Source organism: Sorex fumeus, unplaced genomic scaffold (genome assembly GCF_029834395.1).
Source record: "Sorex fumeus unplaced genomic scaffold, SorFum_2.1 ptg000265l, whole genome shotgun sequence".
NCBI lineage: Eukaryota > Metazoa > Chordata > Mammalia > Eulipotyphla > Soricidae > Sorex > Sorex fumeus.
In genome coordinates, this window is record NW_026606322.1 from 14,472,014 (window position 1) to 14,492,660 (window position 20,647).

Genomic DNA, 20,647 nt, shown 5'->3' on the forward strand with positions numbered 1-20,647 from the left:
TACCCAAAATTCCATGACTTTCCTATATGCAAATAGTGAGAGAGAAGAAAGTGACATGAAGAAAATAATCCCGTTCACAATTGTGCCCCAGAAAATCAACTACCTATGAATTAGCTTAACTAAGGAAGTAAGGTACCTGTACAAAGAAAACTACAAACCGCTACTTAAGAAAATAAAAGAGGACACCAGGAAATGGAAAAAATATTCCCTGCTCATGGATCAGGAGTATTAACATTGTCAAAATGTCAATATTTCCCAAAGCATTGTACAAATTCAATGTGATCCCTATTACAATACCATGATATTCTTCAAAGAAGTGGGGCAAACACTCCTGAAATTCATATGGAACAATAAGCTCCCACGAATAGCTAAAGCAATTCTTGGCAAAAAGAAAATGAGAGGAATCAACCTTCGCAACATTTCCCAATCAACGTCAAACACTACTACAAAGCAGAAATAATTAAAACAGCATAGTACTGGAACAAAGGCAGAGCTGCAAACCAATGGAAAAGGGTTAAATATACTGGCATCTCCCCCCAAGCATATAATCATCTAATCTTTGATAAGGGGGCAAGAATTGTGAAGTGGTGCAAGAAAAGCTTCTTTAACAAATTGTGCTGGCAAAACTGGAAGGCTACATGCAAAAAGGTAGGCTCAGATAACTACCTAACACCATGTACAAAAGTAATATCAAAATGGATTAAAGACCTCAACATCAGACTGGAATTCATAAGGTACATTGAAGACAAAGTTGGCCAAAGCCTCCATGACATTGAAGCTAATAGTATTTTCAAAAATGTCACTCCACTGGCCAAGCAAGTGAAAATAGAGATAGACAAATAGGACTATCTTAAACTAAGAAGCTTCTGCTCCCCAAAAGAAACAATGACCAAAATACAAAGACAGTCTACGGAATGGGAAAGGATATTAGCCAAATTCACATCCGACAGGGGGATATCAAGGATATATAAAGTACTGGTTGAACTCCACAAGAAGAAAACATCCAACCCAATAAAAAAATGGGGCAACAAAATGAACAGAAACTTTCTCAAAGAATAAATCTGAATGGCTAAAAGGCACATGAGAAAATACTCTACATCATTAATCATCCAGGAGTTGCAGATCAAAACAACAATGAAATATCATTTAACACCACAGAGACTGGCCCACATCCACAAGAACAAAAGCAACCGGTATTGGCATGGATGTGGCGAGAAAGGGACCATTCTTCACTGCTGGTGGGAATTTCAATTGGTTCATCCCTTTTGGAAAACAGTATGGACAATTCTCAAAAAATTAGAAATTGAGCTCCCATTACCCAGCAATACCACTCCAGGGAATATATCCTGGAGAGGCAAAAAATTATAGGTGAAGTGACATGTGCCCTTGTTTGTTCATTGCAGCCACTGTTTACAATAGCTAGAATATGGAAAAAAAACTGAGTGCCCGAGAACAGATGACTGGTTAAAGGAACTTCGGTACATCTACACAATGGAGTGCTATGTAGCTGATAGATAGGATGAAGTCATGAAATTTGCATACAAGTGTACTACATGGAAAGTATCATGCTAAGTGAAATGAGTCAGAAAGAAAGGGACAGACATAGAAAGATTGCATTCATCTGGGGAACATAAAGTAACAAAATAGGAGACTAACACCCAAGAATAGCCGAGATAAGTATCAGGAGGTTTACTCCATTGCTTGGAGGCCAGCTGCATACTGTAGGGGTAAAGGCAGCTCATATAGAGAAGGTAGCACCAAATAAAGGGTGTTGGGACAATCCACCCAGGATAGGAGATACATGCTGAAAGTAGACTAGATTGAACATGATTGCCACTCAATTCCTCTTTTGCAAGCCACAGCACCCAAAAGGAGAGAGAGAACAAAAGGGAATGCCCCGCCACTGAGGCAGGGTGGGATGGGGAGATGGGTGGTGGGAGGGATTATTGGTCATGGAAAATGGGCACTGGTGAAGGGATGGGTAATCGATCATTGTATAACTGAAACATAAGCACAAAAATTTGTAAGTGTACAACTGTATCATTGTGTTTCACTAATAAAAATTTTTAAAAAATTGTTTAAACACTGCTTTGGTTTACACAGTTGCTCATAACACAGTTGTTTCGGGCATTCAATGTTCCACTACCAATCCCAATACCAGTGTGACCTTTCCTCGACTCTTGTCCCCAATTTTTCACCATCCCCCAAGTCTAGGCATAAAATAATTCATTTCATATTGCCTGTTACAACAAAATGTCTAGTTTAATTAATTATCTAACAATAGTTTGATAAAAGAAAATTTGTGAAAATTGCTATATCTTAAAATGTAGCCATCCCAAGAACTTTCACAAGCAACACCCAGGTATGCGGATTCCAGGACTATTTGCCTCCAGGAGCAATCTTAGCACACCAACAGCCCTGGCCCAGAGATGCAGCAGAAAGTCCCTGAAGATACCACACCGCCAGAGATCTCTCTGAGCCCCATACTGAGCCAATTTCAAGGGGAAACCCATATGAGCAGATGTAGTCTCCATATGTCTCTTGAACCCAGCCATTTACAATCTAAAAATTTACATTTACAATTGCGGTCACACTAACTCTCATGATATTCAAAATGAGCAATGGAAAATAAATTATCTAGCGTCTGCCCCTGACAGATGCTAGATGCTTGAATGGTGGTGGGAAAATTCAAACAAAACATAATGCTCAAAAGTAGAAAGAGAGTATTGGGGAAATTGTCTGCCATAGAGGCAAGGTGAGAAATGGGATGGTGTGGGGAGGATACTGGAGATACTGATAGTGGAAAATTTCCACTGGTAGAGAGATGGATGTTCCATCATTCTATGGCTGAATCTCAAACATGAAAGCTTTGTAATTCTCACAATGATAAAATAAAATAAAATAATGTTGAGTTCATGCCCAATTCAATCAGTTTTATCAATAGCTGAACAAGTATCAGTACACGTACATTAGTTTTTAAAAAAACCTAGTCATGAAAATCATTATCTGAGAGGTTACAGGGCTGTTTATTGCTAGTTGAGTCTTCACTGTTACGGTTTTCTGAGCCTAGCTGTCTTCTATGTGTTTTTTTCTATCTAATTTAGTGTACTCCTACTGGGATGTCAGTATTGTGGAATTTGGAAGAGTTTCATGGCTGACTGAACATGCAGCCATGCAGTTCAAGAGCTCCAGGATCTGTTGAACTCGGAAAATTCTCAGCCCAACCTCTTCTGAGGGTGCCCCAGAGATTTTTTGGCTTTCATCTTTTCATAAGTTAGTCAGGAAGCTATGAAAATGGATCATTGTTTACATGGTGGTGGTTGTAGGGTGTGAGGATGCATCTTTTTTTCTAAATCTATGTACTTTAAGAATTATGACAGTCCTTTAAAACTATGAAAATCCATTCTCATGGTTTTGATGTTTTGATTCCAAATATGTATCCTTAACTCATTATTAATTTAAGTTTTATGTAAACTATAGTCCACCACACTCCCTTTAGAGTTAAACCAGTCTATGACTACTGGAGTAAGGATATTATGCCTTGTGTTAAATAAGTCTTCATGAAATAAATCATTATTAGCTGTTACAAGATAAGAGCTATAAGACAGATGGTGGGCTGGAGCAATAGCACAGGAGGTAGGGTATTTGCCTTGCATGGACTGACCTGGGTTTGATTCCCAGCACCCATGTGGTCTCCCGAGCACCACCAGGAGTAATTCCTGAGTGCATGAGCCAGAAGTAACCTCTGTGCATCGCTGAGTGTGACCTAAAAAAAAAAGACAGATGATATCCTAATGCTGAAGGAACATTCCGAAGGAAGGACAGACTTGAAACAGATTTCTTCACCATATTGAAAATGGTGTGGTTTGGCCTACATGAAGTGTGAATATTAGAGTTAATATGGAGTTTCTAGAAAAACAAAAGATATTTTTGGAGTACACATGGGAATAGGTAACCAACAGTCAGTGTTTTGTAAAGGACACAGACAGGAAAAGCAGATACTCACCCCGTTGGAGTCCTGGTTTCCACATCAAAGGGAATTCAAAATTTTTGCTTTAATGTTTAGGTTGCAAAGTTATTAAAGGGCCATATCCTATTCCCAAGAATGGAGCAGCTCCACTATAAGTCCTTATACCAACACTGTCAATATGCACTCTCTACAATAAATGCCAGAAATAATAATATCTTACTCCTGTAATATCTGTCTGGAACCCACCACTAATCTGTCCTAAGACTGGACTTACCACGAAGAATAAATACTTAATGGAATTTTGCTAACAGATGGTCTTCTTAAAATCAGTAAATGGTATGTCCATTTTTCCATTTCATCATTGTCACCTCTCTGTGACTATCCTGACCGACTCCCCTCCCCCCACACACACATACACATACGCAGTTCTCATACTACAATAACTAAATTAAACAAATTATTCTGGCTGACTCTATCTTCAAATTAAATATGAATTCAGTCTACATTTTATCAAATTTACACCTACCTACCTATTTCAAATCAGCCTTATCTCACAATGATAATTACAATATCATTCTGACCCGATGTACTACTTGTTATGGGCCACTTAGTAGGTCTAATTCTCTAACACAGCAATAAAAAAAGTGATCCCAATGAATCTAAAGACCAAATCATGTCATGTTATTTCTCTGTTCAACCACCTACCCACAGACTAAATTTAAAGTCTTTAGAATAATCTATAAAGCCTGCTCAATATATTACCCACTGTTATCCTCTCCTATCCTACTCAATCCTACATATATTTAGCTCTGTCAAGAATAATCTCTGATTTTTAAAAATATTTCAGTTCACTACTACCTTAGAGATTTCTTATTTAATTTTCCTGATGTACCTTTGCTTCAAATATATGCACTGGCCAAAGATATAGTACAGAGAATAAGATGTTTGCCTGGCACACTGTCAGCCCTATTTAATCCCTGGCACCATATATGGTGACCCTAACACAACCAAAAGTAATTCCTGAGGAGTTCAGAGTCAAAAAAAAATAAGACTAGACACCAGTAGGTATGCCCTGTACCAAAAGCCAAACAAAAATGTCTTTTGGATGTATACAGTTTAGTCACCCTGTCTCAAAAGTGTCCAGATCCTAGACTATTTCATACCACAAGGAAGGATCACAATAAATAGTGTTTGGATAAATAAATAATTAATATATAAAGAGTTCTTATAAATGAAACTGATGCTGAGAACATGCACTATGGTACTATGTACCTGATAATTGCAAAGTGACCATACTGGTCTTTTATTATTTGTTCAAGAATTAAGTGTAAGAGTAAACATCTGTCTTATTTAACCTACTCTTTTTCAGTTATACTTAAATGGTTCTGGTAATCAACTAATACTAATATCTCTTTCTGTAGGTGATTGGTCCTCAACATTAAATTTGTATTGGAATCACCTGGAAAATCTTCATAAACTTATGTGTGAGTCTTACTTCCAGAGCTATTAATTGATTATGGGAGAAACATGTAGTATTAATTAGAAGTCCCTAAGTTATTATACATTTCAGCCTGGATAAAGATGATTTTCTCTAATCTCTTCCGTTAATTATTTGTATCACTATTGCAAAGAAAAGCTTCTCCTATTTTGTATGTTTTTATCCTTAACTCTTGCACCTGCTGCAGGCACCCGCAATAAGTAGGTCAATAATTTAATAAAGAAGCAATGAACACAATATTTATATTATTTAGATCTTATAGAATTTTAATTTATCTCACAACCTTATTTTTAAAAAAAATACTTTAATAACCTGTGGAATGGGAGAGAATATTCACCCAATACCCTTCTGATAAGAAGTTAATATCAAGGATATATAAGTCACTGGTTAAACTCTATAAGAAAAATACAACCAATCACATCAGAAAATGGTGATATGAAATGAATAGAAATTTTCTAAAAGAAAAAATTTGAATGGCCAAAAGGCAATGGTAAAATTCCTTTCATCATTAATATGATGTCAGGGTTATGCAGATAAAACAAATGAGATATCATCTCCCACCACAGAGACTGGCATGCATTCTAAAGAACAAAAGCAACCGGTGTTTGCATGGATGTGGGGAAAGGGGGACTCTACTTCACTGTTGGTAGGAATTCCAACTTTTCCTGCCTTTTTAGAAAACAATACAGATGTTTCTCAAAAAACTATAAATTGGGATCCCATTTGACCCAGCAATACCACTTGGGGACCCACACAGCAGAAACACCATCTACACTCCCATGTTCATTGCAGCAATATTCACCATAGCCAGAATCTGGAAACAACCTGAGTGCCCAAGAACAGATAAAGAAAATATGGCACATCTACACAATGGAATAGTATGCAGCTATCAGGAAAAATAAAGTCATGAAATTTGCCTATAAATGGATGGACATGGAGAGTATCATGCTGAGTGAAATTAGTAAGAAGGAAAGGGATACATATAGAATGACTACATTCATTTGTGGTATATATCACTGTCCTCCCGTTGTTCATCAATTTGCTCGAGCAGGCCTAGTGACGTCTCCATTTTGATACTTGTTACTGTGTTTGACATTACACGTGAGATACTCTCAGTAGCTTGCCAGGCTCTCTGAGAGGGGCAGAGGAATCGAACCCGGCTGAATGATGCCTTGGCAAAAGAGACAGCGTCCCTTATTCTTGACCGTCGATGGAGGTCGGAACTCTGGATTCTTTCTCTCCTTTGAGTGAAATGTGATACTCCAAGCATAGCTCTTTTGATTCCTTTTTGGAAGACACAAATAGCATTGTCATCCTGTTTTCCTAGGGCCCAGGTCTCTGAGGCATATGTTAATGCAGGAAGAACAGTGGAATCGAAGAGATGTGCCCAGAGCCGAAGGTTCTTCATCCTCTTAGCTATTTCTTTGATGCTCTTGAAGGTGTTCCAAGCAGCTCTCTTCCTCCTGCGCAACTCAGGTGCCAGATCATTTGTAATGTTGACTTCTTGACTTAGGTACACATAACTTGCATTCGGAGATGTGTGTTCCATTGATAGCGAATGGAACTTCAGGAATGAAACTGTTTCTCATAAACATTGTCTTTGTGAGATTCAGCTGGATTCCAACCTTTCCACACTCACGATCGAAGTCGGCCAGCATTTGTGCTGCTTGGCTAAAGTTTGGTGTTATTAGAACGATGTTATCAGCAAAGCAGAGGTGGAGTAGTTGCCAATCATCTATCTTCACTCCCATTCCTTCCCATTCCAGTTGTCAAATGACATTCTAGAGGGTGGCACTGAAGAGTTTCAGTGAAATGGTATCACCCTGCAGAACTCCTCTTTTGACATCGATGATCACTTCTTTGTAGAATTGTGAGAGCCTGGTAGTGAATCCGTAATAGAGCTCAAAGAGGATCCTGATTTTGAATGCCCTGATTGGCTAGGGTTTCAATGACTGCTTCTATCTCAACAGAATCAAAGGCCTTCTTTAAATCAATGAATGTTAGACAGAGAGGCCTCTTGAACTCCCGAGAAACCTTGATGAGCTTGGTTATCATGTGGATGTGGTCGATGGTGCTGAATCCTTTGCGGACCCCGGCTTGCTCGCATGGTTGTCCTTCATCTAGTGTTCTGCCAATCCTATTCAGGATGACTCGAGTGAACAGATTTTAGGTGACAGACAATAGGCAGATCGGGCAATAGTTGCCAATGTCATGGATGTCTCCCTTCTTATACAGTCCTACAGTCCTGCTGGTTTTCCTGCCAGGAGGGGTCTGGGAGAGACGCCGTTTCTGTTTCCGCTCTCTGGTGGCTTCAGTCCCATTACCACCTCCTAGGATGACCTTTCTCCTTTCCCCGCTCCTGCTGCATGCCACCCCAGTGGCTCTGGCTCCGGAGCTGACTAGGCTCGCGCCCTGCTTGCCAGCATTGCAAGGCAGCCGGGCCACCACCATGGGTGCCTACCTCTCACAGCCCAACATGGTCAAGTGCTCTGGGGACGGGCTGGGCACCCCCTCCTGCCACTGCCCTACAGCTTCTCCACCATGTAGGCTGGCACTTCTCCATGGAGGATGCTCACAACTGTATTCCTGAGCTGGACAGTGAGACAGCCAAGGTTTTGTTCTACGATGGACAAGGGGGGGAGGAAGGTGCCTTGTACTGTGCCAAATATCTTCTTGACATTATCAAAGAGCTTATAATATATATGCATACATATATATTATATACTAGAAGAATGGGCTGGAGCGATAGCACAGTGGTAGAGCGTTTGCCTTGCACGCAGCCAACATGGCCGACCCGAGTTCGATTCCTCCACCCCTCTCAGAGAGCCCGGCAAGCTATTGAGAGTATCTTGCCCCCACGGCAGAGCCTGGCAAGCTACCCATGATGTATTCGATATGCCAAACACAGTAACAATAAAATCTCCAATGGAGACGTTACTGGGCCCTCTCGAACAAATCGATAAACAATGGGAGGACAGTGACAGTGACAGTGAGTAACAACAAAGTCTCACAATGAAGACATTACTGGGCCCACTCGAGAAAATCGATGAACAGCGGGAGGACAGGACAGGACAGGGCTAGAAGAATAATATCCATGGCCAGGGAAAACAGGTGTTAGGAGGACTGGTCAATGGTTGGAACTAACCAAAAATGTGGGGGGAGGGGGATGAAGGTAGGTAAGATAGAGAAGAGACCACTTTGATAATAATAACTGGCAATGATTACGCTGGACAAGATCTGAGGATTAAAAGTAGGTAAGGGATATTCTTGATAACCTTTTACTATCTATATTGCAAACCACAATGCCCAAAAAGAGAGAGAGAGAAAAAGAAGAAAAGTGCCTGGTGCTGGGAAATGTACACTGTCGAACGGATAGGTGTTGGAATACTGTATGACTAAAATCCAATCATGAAGAGCTTTGTAATAGTCTATCCCAGTGATTAAATATAAAAGTTTAAAAGAGAGAAAGAATTGAATCATCAGACCAGAGAATGCATTTTTAGTAATAAAAAGTCTTTGATGCACACAAAAAAATTACTTTTTTATTCCATGAACTAAATAGTGATTACCAGAAGGAAAGAGGTATGAGGTGAGTAAATTGAGTAAAAGAGGCACATATAGTGATAAAATGAAATGGTGGATTTTAATTGAAATTCAGATATCAACCATAGTATGGTATATGCATATGTTGATTTAGAGGACTGTCCACCTGAATTTTCTTTATCATTTTGTAAATCAGTGTTCACTATCATGATCACGATCACGACCATCCTGTTGTTCATTGATTGCCTCGAGCAGGCCCCAGTAACGTCTCCTTCATCCTAGCCCTGAGATTTTTTTTTAAAAGTGCCATATTCAAGGCTCTTTCAGGGTTAGGAGAATGAGACCCATCATTGTTACTGGTATTTGGCATATTGGGTACACCACGAGGAGTTTGCCAGACTCTGCCATGTGGGCAGGTTACATTCGGTAGCCTGCCAGTTTGTCCAAAGTAGGAATGAGATGATAAGATGATAAGGTGATAAGATGTCCCTCAGCTTCCGGGAGCTGAGTGTGATAATCTCTGGATCCTGGCCATTGTTGGGGTTACACGGCAGTTGGTGGGTGTAACTGTCTAGCTACTGGCAGGTCCAGTCCCAAACCGTGCAGGCTTGGAGATCTCAGCCCCAGGTCTCACACACCTGGGTTCCTCTGCTAGTTCTTTTATGCGTGAAACTTATCCAAGTGTGTGGAGAGTGGTCCCAGCATGGCCTTGGCTGGGGCCCGGAGGTCTTCAGCAGTTGGGCCCTGGTAGGGACAGTCAGGCACAGGAGGAGACAATAAAGCCACAATAAATCAGTGTTACCTCAATAAAAAAGAATAAAACATAAAATTTTTATTGCTTTCCTATTTTTACATTGGGTAATAAAACCTCCCCCTGAAAGAGCTAATTGGTGTATCCCGAGCTTTGAAATAAGTTCCCACAGTTCAGTCCTTCCTCTGTTGGTGGCAGAAAGTATAAATGTTTTTTCTACATTGATTACAAGCAGTAAATGAGTTTCAAATCAGTCTCTTGAAGAATTTGAGTCACATAACTTTTTTAAAAAATAACTTTAAATCTAGAACACAGGAGAAAAAAGATTCAACTGAGAAAAAGCAATAAATATAATTAGAAATGAAACATCAATACTTAAAATCCAAATACTCCTAGGCAAGAGGAAACCATGAAGTATACTTAACTGCTGAATGTATAAAACCAAGAAAAAATAGAGGGGAGAACCTAAATTAAAAACGTAAAGGTTATCCTGAGCCATCATGGATAGATTTTATATATACATTTCAATAGATAAATTTCATAATTTTTTAATTAAGCAGAGAATGTTTGTGGGATTCTTTCTCTCTCTTGTTTGCTTACTTACCATGCTAATTTTTTGTGAACAATTAGTGCACACACCAGAAAAAAAGGGTGAAGTATTTCTACTGGTTAGGTTGCTGCTCTTTTTACCTCTATTATTCTGGTTAAAGAGATTTAAAAAGTACCAGACAGAATTTTAATTGAAATCAAGAGAAGTCAAATATAAATGATTAAGCAGCGGATTGTATTAAAGTGGCTATTGGTTAGCTTTATGAATCACCAGGAGAGCTTGACAATCTTACTCCAAAGGTAGAGCTTGAAAAAGTGCTTAAAGCAGCAAGACAATGAAATAATTGAATTAAAAATTTTTTTTTTAGTTTTTCAGTTGGGAGGGTCATACCTAGCAGCATTCAGGGTTCTCTCTTGGCTCTATGCTCAGGGGTCACTCCTAGTGAAGCTTGGGAATCATAAGGCATGTCAGAAATCAAACCCTGGCAAGTGCTCTCATGCTGTACTATCTCTCTGGCTCCTAAATTCAATTTTAAAAAAAAAAAAAAAAACAAGCTATTCTGCAAAGGATCAGTTTAAAATTTAGCGAATGTTACTCTTATCTTCTCTTTCCCACAAAAGTCAGTTGGTAGGAATAAAGAAAGGCTGAACATTCAAGCAGAAATTGGTGATTAGATTCAGAGATACTTCTGAATATATCTTGGGGAACATTTTTCCACAATGAAAGCTGCTATTTCAGTGTCCAGAAGTCTGAAAAAGAATGTGTTTTTTTTCTGAAAATTTATTTTATTATTTCCCTATATAAATTGCTTCTTGAGATCATGCAGACTCCATCTCGAGAGTGAGTCTACCATTTCTGAAACTGCCAGCTTGTTGCGAAATAGAGGTGTCTCTTCCTGCCATGTACTCTATTTGATTGACTCTTCAAACTGCCATGCAACAAGTTCTACATGAAGCCACAAATTAAGATGCAAGATAGGGCTAATGAGGAAACAACTCTGGAAGGTAAAGAACAAGAATGTCTTTTCAGATGTCCTGGCACTGATATGTGAGGAACACAATTCTTCTAAAATCATTTCTTTCTCTGAGAAAGAAAATTCACCAGACATTTCACCCTATTGTATGTCACTGCATCAATGTTCAAAATCTGATGGGTCTACCTAAGAGAGTCTTATTTGACCCACTTACGGCTTCAAATGAGGACAAGAAGTTGTATTTCTACCATTTTAGTTACTATGCCCAATGTTGGCTCTGTACCCCACAAAGGTGCATCCATATAAAAGAAATATTTAAATACTATGAGGCTAAAAAGACTAAGAAAAATTCCCCAAACAGAGACATTCAGAAAACTGAAAAAGCAAAAGGAAGAAAGATGAAAATGTAGAATTCAGTGAAGTATTTGCAACTGATTTCCCATCAGCGGCCAAGACTCAGAGACTAAAAAAACCAGCTCCCGGAAGAGAACAGTGCAGTCTCCTGCCCCCGCGCATGGCTGTTCCTCGCCAGGGCCCATTGGAGGGGAGCGGGTTGAGCTTTCCTCCCTGCCCCGACCAGGGCTCCAGCAGCTGAAGACCTCCAGGACCAGCCACCACCATGCTAAGACCACTATCCGCACACATGAAGGTACTGGCAGAGGGAGAAAGTCACGTGGGTTCCGGGGCCGAGATCTCCAAGCCTACTTGGATTGGGGCCGAGCATCCTCCACCCAGATCCTCCAAATTCCAGTAGGCGGGGGTCACACCCACCAACAGGCCCCCTGGCGCTGTGTAATCCCATCAGCGGCCAAGACTCAGAGACTATAAAAACCAGCTCCCAGAACCGCACGGCTGCATTTGTGGCCGCGCGACATCTTATGACATCTTATCTCATTCCTGCTTTGGACAAACTGGCAGGCTGCCGAATGTAGCCTGCTCACATGGCAGAGTCTGGCAAACTCCCCATGGTGTACCCAATATGCCAAATACCAGTAACAATGATGGGTCTCATTCTCTTAAAGAGCCTTGAATATAATCTCAGGACTAGGATGAAGGAGACGTTACTGGGTCCTGCTCGAGGCAATCGACGAATAACAGGATGATTTGTGATTTGTGATTTGTTAACACTTGTAAACATGTTAACTACACTTGTAAATACATTAACTACAACAATAGCAAAATAAGAAACTAAATGGACTAAGATCAATTTAAATAATACTGGGTATTTTTTGTAGCAACAGCTATGTGTACCTAGGTCGAGAGGTCAACATGACAAATGACCTGGCACCCGAGCTGCGCAGGAGGAAGAGAGCGGCTTGGAACGCCTTCAAGAACGTCGAAGAAATAGCTAAGAGGACGAAGAACCTCCGGCTCCGGGCACATCTCTTTGATTCCACTGTTCTTCCTGCATTAACATATGCCTCAGAGACCTGGGCCCTACGCAAACAAGATGAGAACGCCATTCAGGTCTCCCAAAGAAGAATAGAAAGAGCTATGCTTGGAATATCACGTTTCACTCAAATGAGAGAACGAATCCGGAGTTCTGACATCCGTCCACGATCAAGGATCAGGGACGCTGTCTCATTTGCCAAGGTGTCGAAAATCAGATGGGCTGGTCACGTAATGAGATTTAAAGACGACCGTTGGACTAGAGCTGTTACTGATTGGATTCCACGGGATGTCAAAAGACCGCGTGGCCGCCCACCTACCAGATGGTCAGACTTCTTTGTCAAGGTCATGAACGATCGGTTTGAGGCCCTCCATGTTCCCGGAGCGAAGAGATGCCATTGGGCTACACTAGCACGCGACAGGGACAAATGGAGACGTTACTGGCGCCCGCTCGAGCAAATCGACGACTAACGGGAAGTTAAGTGATTAAGTGATTAAGTGATTTTTTGTAAAATTATGGAACATATGAAAGCAAAAATGTTGTTTGCTTATGAAAGCTCAGTAGCTCAATGTTCCTAAGAGTTAGTCAAAGTTTATCTTGACTTTATAATTCTAACTTTAATATAAGCAATTTTAGCTTTAAATCAGTGGAAATGAGGAGGAGGGAGAGTTCCCACAAACTTCTATATTCATCTCACAGGCTAGAGTCATTTGGCAACCAATCCATAGAAACATACCATTAAAGTCATCAGCTATAGCAGCATTCTTATATATGAGGTAATAAGAAACCATAGAAATAATCCAAGTTAATATTAATTTCAACGTTACAGCTTTGTTGCCAAAACTTAGCACATTCCAGCGCTGAGTTGTCACTTTCCTAGTTTCAATCAGAACATTTTCAAAAATTCCAATAGGGTCAACCCCAGTCTGAATCCTGCCCCCACATATGTCCCCCAAAAACTTAAAGAAGTGAACCTTGGGTACAGACTCAAGCATAATCCCTGAACAACAAAAGTATGGTCCCTAAACAAATTAAAGAAAGAAGAATCAACACAGAAATTGTATTATATTAAGTTAAAGATTAAATTAGATTAAAAACAGATGAATCCACATACTCTAAGCAAGAATACCAGCAGTGCTAATTGTTTCTCATGTGACTTTGAAAAGGACATTTAGTTGTTTTTTTTTTGTATTGTTTTAAGATTTTTTAAAAATTTTTTTTAAATTTATTTTTATTTTTAGTGAAACACCATGAGGTACAGTTGTAGATTTACAATTTTTTGTGCTTGGGTTTTGATTATACAATGATCAAATACCCATCCCTCCACCAGTGCCCATTTTCCACCACCATGGATAATATCCCTCCCACCCCCATCCCCCCATCCCCCCTGTCTCTGTGGCAGGGCAATCCCCTGTGTTCTCTCTCTCCTTTTGGGTGTTGTGGTCTGCAAAAGAGGCATTGAGTGGCAAACATGTTCAGTCCATAGTCTACTTTCGACATGCATCTCCCCTCCTGGGAGGGTCCCCCAAATACCCTTTGTTTGGTGCTCCCTTCTCTATCTGAACTGCCCTTTCCTCTAGGATACCCAGCTGGCCTCTAATTTATGGAGTAATCCTCCTGGTGCTGATCTCAGCTATTCTTGGGTATTAATCTCATATTTTGTTTCTTTATGTTCCCCAGATGAATGCAATCTTTCTATGTCTATCCCTCTCTTTCTGACTCATTTCGCTTAGCATGATACTTTCCATGTTGTACCACTTGTATATAAATTTCATGACTTCATCTTTTCTAACAGCTACATAGTACTCCATTGTGTAGATGTACCAAAGTTTCCTTAACCAGTCATCTGTTCTTGGGCATTCAGGTTTCTTCCAGGTTCTGGCTATTGTAAAGAGTGCTGCAATGAACAAACAAGGGCAGATATCACTTCGACTATACATTTTTGCCTCTCTGGGATATATTCCCAGGAGTGGTATTGCTGGGTCAAATGGGAGCTCAATTTCTAATTTTTTGAGGACATTTAGTTTCTTGAGACTCAATTTTATCATCTGAATCCCATTTCACATAGAAATATTAGTGATGAATCTTGAGAAGATTTTATAAATAGAATTTTCAAATATGTAAAATTGTTTTATAGAATGATTCATACTATGCGTTGTTCTAGTGCTTTTGATACCTTATAAGCATTGAGCAAATATTGATTACCCTTATTTTTGTCGCTTACTATTCCACAAATTCCTTCACGACACATCTAGTCTCCCTAGACTACAATATTCTTATCTAAGGCAGGTGAACGTCGTAAAGGAAAGAAATAGGTTTCTGTTAGATTCGGCTTAAGGCAAACTATAGAGATCAATCCAGTTTTAATCACTTTATTCCTATTCCCTTTGCCAAAATTCTAAGTAGTGAGTTCTGGTCTCTAGATTATGTGTAATAAGACTAGACAATAAGCTTCAGGGAGCCTGGTTTTTATAGTCTCTGGATCCAGGTCGTTGATGGGATCACACGGCACTATGGACAATTGGTGAGTGTAACTGCCTAGCTACTGGAAGATGGGGGATCTGGGTGGAGGAGGCCCTGTCCCAATTCGTGCAGGCTTGGAGATCTCAGCCCCGGGTGCCACACACCTGGGTTCCTCTGCCAGTTGCCTCATGCATAAGTCTCACCTGAGCCTGTGGAGAGTGGTCTTGAGCATGGCTGTCACTGGGTTCTGGAGGTCTTCAGCTGCTGGGGCTCTGCTTGGGATAGGGAAGGAAACTCAACATGTCCCACTCCAAGGGGTCCTGGTGAAGACATCCAGGCACAGGGGCATGGGACTTTGCATTGTCCTCTTCCAGCACCTTGGTTTTATAGTCTCAATTCATCCTGTTGTTGTTTTATTTTTTTATCCAAAGATGTCAATTATTTTTAAGTGAGTCTTTTTTTTATTTTACGTAGGAGTACTGCTATTTATTCAGCCATTTGCTTGAGTAAAGTAAAGTAAAGGCCCTCCCGTTGATCATCGATTTGCTCGAGCGGGCCCAGTAACGTCTCCATTGGAGATTTTGTTGTTACTGTGTCTGGCATATCGAATACTCTCGGTAGCTTGCCGGGCTCTCTGAGAGGGGCAGAGGAATCGAACTCAGGTCGGCCATGTTGGCTGCATGTAAGGCAAAGGCCTTACCCGCTGTGCTATCGCTCCTGAATTGGGCATGAACTCCCTATTACTTTTAAAATCTTTTAAATGAATATTTTGGGATAGACCATTACAAATCTGTCCATAATTGGGTTTCAGCACCCATCCCTCCACCAGTGTATATTTCCCACCCCTGTTTCCCTACCACCATCCCCCAACACTCCACACCCCACCCCCAGCCTCGCTGTATGGGTGGTACTTTTCTTCTTGCTCTCTCTATCCTTTTCCTTTTATGCATTATGGCTTGTAACACAGGTCTAAGAGGTCATGGTTTTTTGTTTAGGACATTTGGTATATTTATCAAGATGGTAAGGTTGCAGTAGCTTTTCAATTGGGTGGCAGTTTTAATTTCTTGATAAACTTGGTGCCAGGTTGTTGAGGTCTAGCCAAAGGCTCAGAGGCAATTTTAGTGTATCAGGCTGCTGATGCACTCACCCTGTAGGCACAGGTTGACCTGCTGGCAGCACCATCCCTCTAAGTGAGTCTTATGTGTAATTTACGGTCAGAGTAAAACACTACTTTCACATTTATAACTAATGCTCTGTAAAGCTGAAACTAACTGACAAGATTTCTACATACGTGAAGAATCCTGTTTTCTAGAACCTTGAAATGTAAAACCACTTATTCATCAGAAACTTAGTTTGGCAGTTAATTTTAAATGAACCAAAAATGAAAAAGACAGCATTTTAAAAACTTGTAAAGGACATTTACTTGCTGATTTCATATTCATCTCCACTTTTTAAATTGTCCATACTAAAGCTTCCTTTAGATATTTTTCCTTATTCTGAACACTATTAATTGGGGTTGGGGGTAACCCCGGTGGTACTCAGGACTTACTTCTGGTTCTGTATTTAGGGATCAATCCTGGTGGACTTAGGGGGCTATATTGCTGTCAGGGGTCAAACTCATGTCAGCCACTTGAACGTCCAGCCCCCTGAATGCTCTATTATCTCTCTGGCCCTTTTGATTTTTAAGACCACTTGATAACATGTGTGCACTGAAGTATATCCTTTCCTGCTTCTTTATATCTAATTAGTTTTTATTTTACAATGATCACACTTTGGTAAATTTAGATTCTACTGTTTTCCTGAATAAGGAATATTTTCTTTATAAAGACCATTATTTCTCTAGGGTTGGTAAAAGAAAGGGGATTTCAACATGTCTTATCATCCATGGAGGACTCTTGCTTTGGAGGATTTTTGGTGTTGAGTTGACAGTAATTCTGTCCAACAGCAAATTCAACGGCAGTCAGTTCCAACTGCTTATTCTCTAGGGAAAAAATCAGAGAAGACTTGGGAGCATTGAGTGTCACATATAAAAATTATAGATGTTAAAAGAGGCAGCACCAAACCTACACTTGCTTATGAAAAAATAATTTGTTTAATAGTCCCATATCTAAGAAGGATTCTTAATTGGGATGATGCAAAGTATGATGGAAAAGGGAAAATATTGAGCCAATGGATAAATCTGAAACTTAGAAACCATTATTCCTTCAGTTGCTCAAATATCCCCTATCTTCTTCCTTGGAATTGCCTAATTTTTTCTCTTAAAAGTTCTTAAAAGAACTCTCTTTTTTTTAAATATGCAGCTTTCTGCTGCTAATGATTTTTTAATTTATTTTTTTAATTCTATTGAATCACCATGAGATAGTTACAAGCTTTCATGTTTGGGTTATAATCACACAATCATCAAACACCCATCCCTCCACCAGTGCACATTCCAGCAACCACCAATATCCCCGATATACCACTGCCCTTTCCCACCCTCTCCCTGCCTCCATGGTAGACAATATTCCCCATAATCTCTCTCTACTATTGGGCATTATGGTTTGCAATACAGACACAGAGAGGTTATCATGTTTAGTCCTTTATCTACTTTCTGCACAAAAATATAGAACGCTTCAAAATTTGCATGTCATCTTTAATCAGGGCCCATATTAATCTTCTCTGTATTGTTCCAATTTTAGTATATGTACTGCTGAAGCAAGCATGAACTTTCTCTTCTTAATCATCAGAGACAGTGGTTATAAGGTGTGTTTGTACAAAGTTCTCTCCCATGCCTCTCCAATGAAACAAATGATCTTATCTGGCATTCAAAACAAGAGAAGGGTTTGCTCTTACATTTAGACTCAGCCAACAAACCATAAAAGATCATCCAGTTAAGGTCACACTTCCGATAAACAATGAGAATTATTCCGTAAAATTTACATCAATATGAACAGGTGAACTGTGATATTTGACAAGACTGCTACAGAGGTATATAATTGTCATAACCTAGAATTTTATTCATTGCTATCCAAAATCAGTTAGTGGAACCCTATATTTCATCTGACATTCCTACACATTGAGGTCAAATTCCATTCAGAGACATCACTATCTTTAAGGAATGGGGCCACTCTGCTTAGTCACATTCTCTTCCTAACTCTGTCACCATAAGTATAAAGTCTTACATCCAAAATAAATAAATAAATACTGAGGAAAATATTGGCATTTAAAATCAAAGTAATAATATGCCCCTCCATAACAGAGATGACTAAAAGTACTCAAAGAGGATCCGAGAATAAATAAGTCAAATCCATTCATCATTTGCTAAGCACTTGGCTTCAAAATACAAGATCTGGTCAAATTTGGTTTTTACAGTTGATGAGCCTCATTATTATACACTGCCGGTGATTACAGGACAAAGCCACAGAAATTTCTCTGATGGTTTTAGAAACAGAATAATCCCTGTGTAATTGGTACACTGGTACAAAAGACAAGTGGTAGGGATAAACTAAATGACTATGTTTTAATGTTGGGGGCATTGCCAGGTTGGCGGGAAGTCTTACTTTACAGGCTTCTTGAGATACAGGAAGCTTCTTGAGCTTCTAAGTGGTTATTATAAAATAATAAACAAAAAAATCATTTAACCGCAGAATCAGGCAGGATGACAGAAATGTAGGCTTGTCTGAGTTTGGCAGCAGCATACTTAATTACATTGACAATGCGTGGCTATGTCATTTCTTAGAAACTAATTATCCCATTATTTTGGAAAGAAAACTGTCCCTAAGGAGAGAGATTTTGAAATACATCTTTTATCCAAAGATTTCAAATACTGTATAGAAAATCATGATTAGTTAATCATGATGATTAGTTGATAGAATGGTTTTGGTTTTTAAACTTTAATATTAGGATAATAATTTTAAGCATCAATATTTAAATATAGTGGCAATCGAAAGAATTGAACTTATTCTCATAGAATTTCAAAAGTCAAATGTAATTTGTCAGAAAGGGACACGTTTTAAAATAAAAGCTTTTTATTTTAGAATGGGAAAGAAAATAAAGTTTCCTAATATAAGTTTCCTTAACAACAAGTCTCACAATGGAGACATTACTGGTGCCCACTCGAACAAATCAATGAACAACAGGAGAACAGTGCTACAGTGCTAATATAAGTTTAAATGGAAACACACTTTTCTATAGGTAAATAATGAAATATCAAAGATTATTTATATTTGATAAACAACACTGTTATAAAGACAAATATCTCTATGAGCTTGAGACAAGCACACATATTAACAGAAAAATAAAAGAAATAGTTGGCCTTACATTGAAAAGAAAAGGTAGCGAATTGCTTTCACTTTGAAAGGTATCAGCATGGAGATGGTTTTAAAGACTAACAGAGGAAGAGACATGCGCTATGATAAAGTATTCTCTTTGAACCAATTGCTCCTCTCTGAATTCTCCATCTTTCCCTTCCTAGTTTATCTTTCTTTGCTACTTATCCTTTTCCCAGGGATCCTTCTCTACACTCTTCTCCCTTAGCAATTATCCCTGCATATAATGCTATTTTTTGGTGTAAGTAAAGTAAAAGCCCTCCCGTTGATCGTCGATTTGCTCGAGCGGGCCCAGTAACGTCTCCATTGGAGACTTTGTTGTTACTGTGTCTGGCATATTGAATACTCTCGGTAGCTTGCCGGGCTCTCCGAGAGGGGAGGAGGAATCAAACTCGGGTCGGCCATGTTGGCTGCTTGTAAGGTGAACGCCCTACCACTGTGCTATCGCTCCAGCCCTTTATTGCAGCCATGCCATGCATTACACCACTCTGATGCTTTTCATACTGTAGTCTATGTGCCTTGAAAACCTATCAGCTTTTATGTGGCAATCTAATATGGATGGTCCAAATTTCTATCACTTTTCGTTTTGCTGATCTGCAGCAGAAAACCTTTGTTTATACAAGAGTACCATTTAACCATAAAATAACTGTCAACTTTATTTATGCTTTAATAGCAAAAACAACTAAAAAAGAAGGTCTTTATCCATTGAAATAAAAAAAAATATGAGATCCTGGAAGGGAGCATGACATGAGGCCCCCATAGCCATGCCACCAGACTCTGTGCCAGGCTGTTTTCACTTGGGGCGCCCCAGAGGTGGGTGGGTGAGATCCCTCTCTGCTCCAAGGGAACCAGCCCCGGCAGCCAACCTCCACAACCCAACTGCTGCCATGCCCCAGGCCGCTCCTCACACGTTCGGGCCACGCCTCACATATGAGTGAACATATTCCTGGACACATCATAAATCACTTCCTACCCATTATCCATATTGACCACACCACATTTGGTGGGGTTCAGATTGTAGGCAACAGATAATAGAGGAAATATATATGCATATATAAATATTTTCAGATGTATATACCAAAGCTCACATCACCCAAATTTTAACAACATGTTAGTGATAATCTTCTCCATTGCCGTTCTGGAGGATGTGATGGATCCATCAGGACGTCGGAGGGCAGTCATCTTGCTCTTATAGTTGGCGA

General features: G+C 39.7%; 1 non-coding gene across 1 annotated transcript; it reads right to left on the reverse strand.

The window, feature by feature from the left end:
• Positions 1–17,734: 17,734 nt before the first annotated feature.
• Positions 17,735–17,836, reverse strand: LOC130018695 (U6 spliceosomal RNA). The gene has a single exon (XR_008791594.1). It is a non-coding gene; the product is annotated as a U6 spliceosomal RNA (small nuclear RNA).
• Between the last annotated feature and the right edge of the window lie 2,811 nt (positions 17,837–20,647).